Source organism: Hibiscus syriacus, unplaced genomic scaffold, assembly GCF_006381635.1.
Source record: "Hibiscus syriacus cultivar Baekdansim isolate YM2019G1 unplaced genomic scaffold, ASM638163v2 tig00111095_pilon, whole genome shotgun sequence".
NCBI lineage: Eukaryota > Viridiplantae > Streptophyta > Magnoliopsida > Malvales > Malvaceae > Hibiscus > Hibiscus syriacus.
Window position 1 is genome coordinate 634,490 of NW_024062980.1, and position 8,520 is coordinate 643,009.

The 8,520-nt window shown below is 34.4% G+C and overlaps 1 non-coding gene across 1 annotated transcript; it reads left to right on the forward strand.

Moving 5' to 3' along the window:
• Positions 1 to 7,872: 7,872 nt before the first annotated feature.
• Positions 7,873 to 7,944, forward strand: TRNAD-GUC. The gene has a single exon. It is a non-coding gene; the product is annotated as a tRNA-Asp (tRNA).
• Positions 7,945 to 8,520: the final 576 nt, after the last annotated feature.

Genomic DNA, 8,520 nt, shown 5'->3' on the forward strand with positions numbered 1-8,520 from the left:
AAAGTCAGGAAGCTTACCTGCTTTTGGGGTCTATTTGGCCCATAAAAATAATTAGTGTATTTTGTGTTGATCAATTTAACGTAGTAAGTTTGTTCTGATTAAAAGAGAACAATTGTATATATGATACGCGCAAAATAATAAAAGACAGGTATAAGTCTATCTAGGGGTGTTTAAAATCGGACACTCAATTATTAGATGCTAAATTGTCGAATCAAGTTTCGGTTGTTAAATTTGGATACCTGTATTTTCGGGTAATAAGTATTTGATTCATATTTTTTTTTATTTTTCAAACTATATTATTTTAAAAAGAATTACGTAAAAAATAAAATTTAAAAATTTATGCATAATTCACACATAAAATTAAAAAAAATTGATTTACATAATTAAGATGCACAACTTATTAACAAATAAAATTAAAGAAATAAAAATAAATTTAAAATGTTTTGAAGTTAAAAAAATAATTTTGGTTGTAGCATGAAATAATTTAAAAAATTAATAATGCAGCAAAATAATCATAACATTTGAGAATGTTGTCAAATTTACTCGTATTGTTTTTTTGTGTGGAACATTTGACCACTCAACGTTTCATTTTGGGTCAAAAAACACCCTCTTTAAATGGAAACCGTTAGTTAACTGACGGTCAACGCCTGATGCTGACCAAGCGCGTACGTGTGGACGGAGATGCTGACATGGCTTGTTCAGCTCATGGTACATGATGATGTGGTAGATCCATGTGGACTAAATGCTAACATGGTATGTCCATGCAGACTAAATACTGACATGGCATGTCCACGTGGTATGTCCATTAACTATTATTAATACTATAAAACGTAGTAACTTAAAATGTTGGACGTTTATGATTAATTAGAATGACTAAGTAGAAGGTATTGGGGAGAAAAGCCGGTGAAATACAAAACGAGACACCAGATGATGCCTGTAAACAATGAAGAACCAACCAAAATGATCAGTTGAATACTATTACAGTTATACTTAGATTGCAGACTAGTTGATCACAAAACATTGCAGGTACATTATTTGTCTTCTTTGTGGAAGACTCTTTTTGAGGATGTGAATGCAGCATGTATTTCTTTACCATTGATATACTCATTCCTTCATCTTTTGATCATGACTTGGGTAGTACCAAGATTTTACTTCTAATTTGAAAAAAATGTATTGCAATTTGCATTCCTCAAGGGCGTTTGGGCTAGTGGTATGATTCTTGATTTGGGTGCAAGACGTCCCGAGTTTGATTCTCGGAACGCCCTCTTCTGTTACGAAGAAAAATTTAATTTAATTACTTAACTTTCAAATTACTCATAATCTAATCACTCTAATTTTCAATTTTCAATTTTTTAATTTTAATTGTATATTAATAAAATAATAATAAAAATGTCATGTCACAAAAATTATTAATAAAATAAATTAGAGTGATTAAAACATGAGTAATTTGAAAGTTGAGTAGCAAAACTGAAAAATTTTAAACTTTAGCGACCAAAATAGGAGTAAGAAGATAGTTGAGTGATAAATAATATAATTTAATCATAAAAATGCCACATGCAACAATTCCTTTAAGTTTTTAACGAAGAGATATTAATATGAAATAAAAGATGAATTTTAAATGTGATTTTAAAATAAATGAAAGTTTATGTACTAAAACAAAATAAAACCGATAATTTAGTAGTTTAGTTTACCCTATAATATAATAAAACACTGTGTACCTTTACCCAAACTTTTTTTAGTTTTAATTTGGGATAAATTATACAAATAATAATTCGCCCGTTAATATTCTTTTTTACTTTCAGTCAATTAATTATTAAAAATTATAAATAATCACTCGAATTATCATTTTTTTATTTTAGTCCATTTCCATTAAATCAAGTGTAATATAATGATATTTGTTTTCTAAAGTATAAAATAACAATCTTAACCCTCAAAATTTACATATATTCAACTATCATCATTTTCTCATCACTTCCACCAAAGCATCAAATTCATAAACTAGTATCGATATCGCATGAAATATTAATATAATTCTAAATGAAATGATATCGATACTCTATCATGAATTTACATAAATCGAACCTATACGTCGAAGCATGATCCTTTGAGATTGTCCAAATATATACTTATAGTTTATACAATGTATATAACGTCCAAAGGGTTTGAGTAAGGTAAGAATGACATTTGATCACTTTTAGAAGGACCATATGACTTGTAGAAAGAACTTTCTTTTTATCTTGTTAATTAGGTGACAAGCGTACTAAATCTTTCTTTCATGTATAAATTTGATGCCTCGGATAAATTGACAAGTCATAAACGTATCAAATATGTTTGTTTTCTTGCTTAAAGCTCGATTATGTGCTAAATAAGTCCCCCAAACTTGTATGACATTTAAAATGATCCCTAATAACACGAAAACATGCATAATTAGTAGTTTAAAAGGCTTGATGAATGACTAAATTAAGTTTGATTAACTCAATTTTTGTATTACAATACCACTTTCATCTATGAATTTGGGGTGAATACAATGTAGCATTTATTTAAAGACTCTCAACCTATTGACAATGAACGCTATCCAGAAGCCGTCGATGAAAGAGCAGATCGAAGATAGGAAAGGAGAATCTCAGCAAAACATAGCCCCAAGAGATGATTGTGACGCACTCCACTAAGGGGGTCAATCAGGCGCCGGTCTTCATCAGCAGTAGCAAGAACAACTCCTTGGCGTCCTCGATCCAGAATCTGTCCTCCTTGACCCGCTTGCCTTCACAGCACATGGCATGTGGGGCCGACTTGCGCTTTCTTGCTCGAATTTGAAAACACAAGACTGGAAATTTCTGGCTAGAGCTTTCGCATCACAGGTATACGGGCGGATGATTAAGAAATCCTCAGAAGGTGAATTTAACATTTGGATTACAGCTCTCGAATCCCCTTCTGATTCAATGTTGTGTGTAACCCCAGATCAAGAGCAAAACGCAAACCTTGAATCACCGCCAAAGCTTCCGCTGCAAAGCTACTTAGGACATTCTCGTTGTGGCGAAAACTAGAGCCTAAGATTAAACCAGCACTGTCGCGGCCGATGAAACCAGACCAGGAAGACATTTGATGTGGTGAAACAAGCATCGACGTTGACCTTAACAACAGGGTCTAAAGGAGCTCGCCACTGGGAATCCAAGTAGACCAAAGGATGGTGAAGTCTATGGGACAGAGTCTCAATTTCACCCACATAGCTTCTTATGAAGGTAACAACATTCTCTACTCTCTGATAAGAATTTTCATAGCCTTGCGTACCATATAGACCAGACGGTAATAGCTATTTCGTTATGACGAAACCTGTTGTTCTTTGAAAATAACCAATCAATCCAATCAGAAAACTCAAGCGAGTTCACACACTTCTAGGCCAATGAAAAGCCAAAGAGTTCCAAACATCAGTAGCAAACTGACAATCTCTAGTTACATGTTTTAAATCCTCAATTACCTGCTTACATCGGGGGCAAAGAGGGTTAGACACCACACGTTTGATGAAGAGATTCTGCATTGTGGGGATAAAGTTCTGGCAGAATTTCTAGAGAAGAATTTTGATCTTCATTGGACAAGAAATACCCCAAACATTTTTGTAAAAATGGCCCGAGTAACTGCTTTGGATCGTAGGTCGGATGAGCAAACGATAGCCGCTTCTGACCGAATAAATTCCATATTGTTCTTCACCCCACACCAGCAAATCATCCTGTGAAGAGGTTGAGAGGGGAATGGTAAGAATAGCCTGGACTATATCCCGGGGGGGAAATGGTCCGAATAAAATGAATGTTCCACGATCTTGTGAGCGTTGGATCAAGTCAGCTACACGGTTAACATTGGCAACCCGAAAAACAGATAGAACCAGGGGTGGGAAGGGGACAGCCAAAAATCGTTCTATAATGAAATGGATGAACCATTCCCAGCCTTCTAAATGCGGCCTTTGTTCAGGAGGCCTCTAGAGCTCCAAATGCTCGTTTAAATCGTTCTATAATGAAAATTTAATTAATATTTTCCTTTCCTTATAAAAATAAGGGTGAACTATACAAATAGTCACTAATCTTTGAATAAGTTTTTGTTTTTACCACTGAAGTTTCAAAACTAATGAATCGGTCACTAACATTATTTATTTATAATAAACCGGTCACTCGACGTTAACCACCGTCACTATGTGAGACAGAATGCTAATGTGGCTTATTAACTGACCGACTTGGCACACGACACTTGTGGTTTGACTCTCCTTGATAGTTCCCCACAATACATATTTACTTAGTTTCATTCTTCTTCTTTCCTTTAGTTTACCTAGGTTCTTTTTTTCTTTTGAGCCTCTGCCGTTGTTTTTTTTTTCTTCCTTCTCAGCCGCAACCATAGTTTGTTCTTCTTTTTCCCCTTTAGTTGAATAAAGATGCTCTTGCAGCAACCGGGTTCAGCAGCTCAAAAGTTATAAAATGTGGTCAAAGACTGAAATATATAACTTTCTAAACAATCCATACTAATAGCATAATTCTAATATTAAGGTGGTGTTTGTTTTTGCAGAGGTAAAAGGTCTGCAATCTGCGGACCACATCTGCAAGCATCTGCAGCAAAAGAAGTGGACCAAAAGTCTGTAGTCTGTAAGAAGAATACTGTTTGTTTTTTAACGTCTGCATACTGCTAAAATAAACTGAAATATAAATAAACTGATTTTTTAAACTTATAAGAGTTTTGCAATACTGAGATTTAAATAATTTTAGTTTTACAATACTGAAATTTAAATAATTCATACAACAATAATAATTTTTTTAGAAAAACAAACACCACCTTATTAATTATATTATAAGTCTCACATAATCACACGTATTATTAGTTTTATAAGTTTTATAGAATAAAATTTATAAATGATCATTAAATTATATGATATTTTCAAATATGCAATTATGTAATACTTTTAATTTTTTAAATTTATATTCATAATTTATTTTTATAATTATATGATATTTTTAGAAAATATTTTTTAATTTATCAAATTATTTTATGATTATTTTTTATTTAATTGTGATTATATTTTAAAAACATAATTTATAAATTTTTATATTTTAAAATCTTAACTATCAAACAATGAAATCATTTTTTATTAGAGAAAATAACCTCAGTGACCAAAAATCTCAGATAATATACGATTTTGACCAACTTTTTTTGGATTTGCGAAAATGACCAACAAAATCGCAATGCGATCTAATTCGCATTGCGATCTCCACTATCGCAAATTCGCGTTGCATTTCGCGTTGCGATTTTCCATTTCGCGTTGCGATAGTTGAAAATCGCGTTGCGATTTTCCATTTCGCGTTGCGATTTTCCATTTCGCGTTGCGATAGTCTACAGTCGCGTTGCGATTTTCCGTTTCGCGTTGCGATAGTCTACAGTTGTCGTTGCGATTTTCCAAATTCGTTGCGATAGTCTACAGTTGTCGTTGTGATTTTCCAAATTCGTTGTGATAGTTAAAAAAAGATTTTGTTTCTTAAGAATTTTCTCTAAAAAGATAGTATCCGCGCGGACGTGTCGAAGACACGTATTACCACGACCACGACCAGGACCACGACCACGAACACGACCACGACCACGACCCGACCCGACCCGACCCGACCCGACCCGAGACGAGACGAGACGAGATGGACGGCGGCGGCGGCGCGCGAGAGTCCCCCTTGTTCTCTATCACTCAACAAGGAAGTGGGAAAACCAAGCCTTAAATACCATTCCCAATAGTGTTTCCAATACTATGTGGGATTTGAGCATTACCAACACTTGTTCCCAATACTATGTGGGATTGAGCCTTAAATAGTGATATTATTTTTGAATGTTTTGCTTAAAATTGCAATAATCGCGATTGATTGTAGATTGACTTTTAATTATGACATATTTAATCGTATAATACTAATGTAATTGGTTGTTGATTCAGTTGTTTTAAGGTGCATGATTGTTAATTGTTTCCTGAATAATCACATTGTATTGGAAACAAGTGTTGGTAATGCTCAATCCCACATTGTATTGGAAACACTATTGGAATGGTATTTAAGGCTTGGCTTTCCCACTTCCTTGTTGAGTGATAGAGAACAAGGGGGACTCTCGCGCGCCGCCGTCGCCGTCCGTCCGTCTCGTCTCGGGTGGTGGTCGTGGTCGTAGCCGTGGTCGTGGTCGTGGTAATACGTGTCTTCGACACGTCCGCGCGGATACTATCTTTTTAGAGAAAATTCTTAAGAAACAAAATCTTTTTTTTAATCGCAACGACAACTGTAGACTATCGCAACGCGAAATGGAAAATCGCAACGCGATTTTCAACTATCGCAACGCGAAATGGAAAATCGCAACGCGACTGTAGACTATCGCAACGCGAAATGGAAAATCGCAACGCGATTTTCAACTATCGCAACGCGAAATGGAAAATCGCAACGCGACTGTAGACTATCGCAACGCGAAATGGAAAATCGCAACGCGATTTTCAACTATCGCAACGCGAAATGGAAAATCGCAACGCGACTGTAGACTATCGCAACGCGAAATGGAAAATCGCAACGCGATTTTCAACTATCGCAACGCGATTTTCAACTATCGCAACGCGAAATGGAAAATCGCAACGCGATCTCCAACTATCGCAACGCGAAATGGAAAAACGCAACGCGATTTTCAACTATCGCAATGCGAAATGCAACGTGAATTTGCGATAGTGGAGATCGCAATGCGAATTAGAGATCGCATTGCGATTTTGTTGGTCATTTTCGCAAATCCAAAAAAAATTGGTCAAAATCGTATATTATCTAAGATTTTTGGTCACTGAGGTTATTTTCTCTTTTTATTAAGCAATGTGGTTTAAATACTTACATTTTGTATAAAAAGTTTAAATATAATTTAAAAATAACAAATGCAAAAATATTATATTTAAACTTAAATCAAATAATTAAAATAAATATAAAATTTTAATAATATATAAAATAATTTATATATAAAATTAAATATCTATATATATAAAAATTAATATTTAATTTATTTAAAAAATTAATATAAAAATATCTATAATATAATATTAAAAAATTAATATTTAATTTATTAAAAAATTAATATTAAAATCAAATAATATAAAAATTAAATATAAAACTTCTTTGAAGAGGTTAGAAGACGTCTGCATACATAAAACCACGTCTGTAGACATAAGACTACGTCTGTGCCGTGCAGACCACACGCAGACGTTAGAAGAGCTTCTGTCTTCTAAAAAACAAACGGTCTGCGAAGCCCAATGTCTGCGCGTGGTTTTCGCGGTGCAGACATAAGAGTTTGGCAGACCTTACGCAGTAAAAACAAATACCACCTAAGTAAAGTTAATTTCAACCATAGTTCATTGAGAGAGAGAAACGTGGTCAATCTCAAGAAAAGAGCATGAAAGAAGACTCTAAACAGATAAAATGTATGCCAAGTTTAGAGATAGAAAGAACATATGCTTAGCATTGAAAGTATAACATATAAGCATCCTCAGTTTTGCTTCTCAAAAACCTTGATACTTACCAAAGAGACACCAACCCTAAAATATAAGCAGCTGCTTTTGGTATTGTATCTGATTTAGTCTTTGCATATAATATTCTCTGCAAACATTTAAACATTGGTTTCCATTATTCTAAGTTGCTAGATCCTTCTGTGACTGGCGTAGAACTTGAGCAGTCAGTCTAGAGCTTCTGGAGACACCACTGCAGCAGACGAACTAATGGAACAATACTTTGCTTTCCATGGATACTCCAACTTCCCGTTCATGGAGCTCGGTGCCATCGGAAAAACAGTATTGCATCGGAAAAAATAAATAAGGAAAATCTATAAAAGATATCTCTTGACAACCAAGTCGTTGTAGTATAGTGGTAAGTATTCCCGCCTGTCACGCGGGTGACCCGGGTTCGATCCCCGGCAACGGCGATACTTTTATTCTTCCCACTGGAACGAAAAAGCAAAACTAAAAATAGTTATAAATAGCGTCGCCCCGACTCGAACGGGAGACCTTCGGTGGGTTAGACTGACCTGGTAATCAAATACAACTCTACACCAAGTCAGTCAAATCTGCCGTTAATTTATATTACTAATATATAATACAGTGCCTAATAATTTATAATTTTAGAGGTTTATGGGATAAAATTGAAAGGCCGGCCACAGTGCTTTTGCTTTTACTGTTTTCTTTTTGTCTCTTTGGGATTTGTTTAATTATTTATTTTTTTAGCACCAATGATTTTTTTTTCTTTTAAATAAATGGCTGGCATTTCATTTGTCAAATTTTTTTCCCTTTATCAATATAATATATGTGAAATAATAAGATTTTAAAGTAGATGAATTTATATAAAAATCAAAGAAGATAATTTCTTGAGGTATTTCTAGAGAAGTTGCCCAAATTACCGCCAGATCGCGAATTAGAATTTTGCATTGATGTGCTACCGGATTCAGCCCGATGTCCATCATTTTGTACTGCATGAAATTGACCGAACTAAAAGAGCTTAAGGC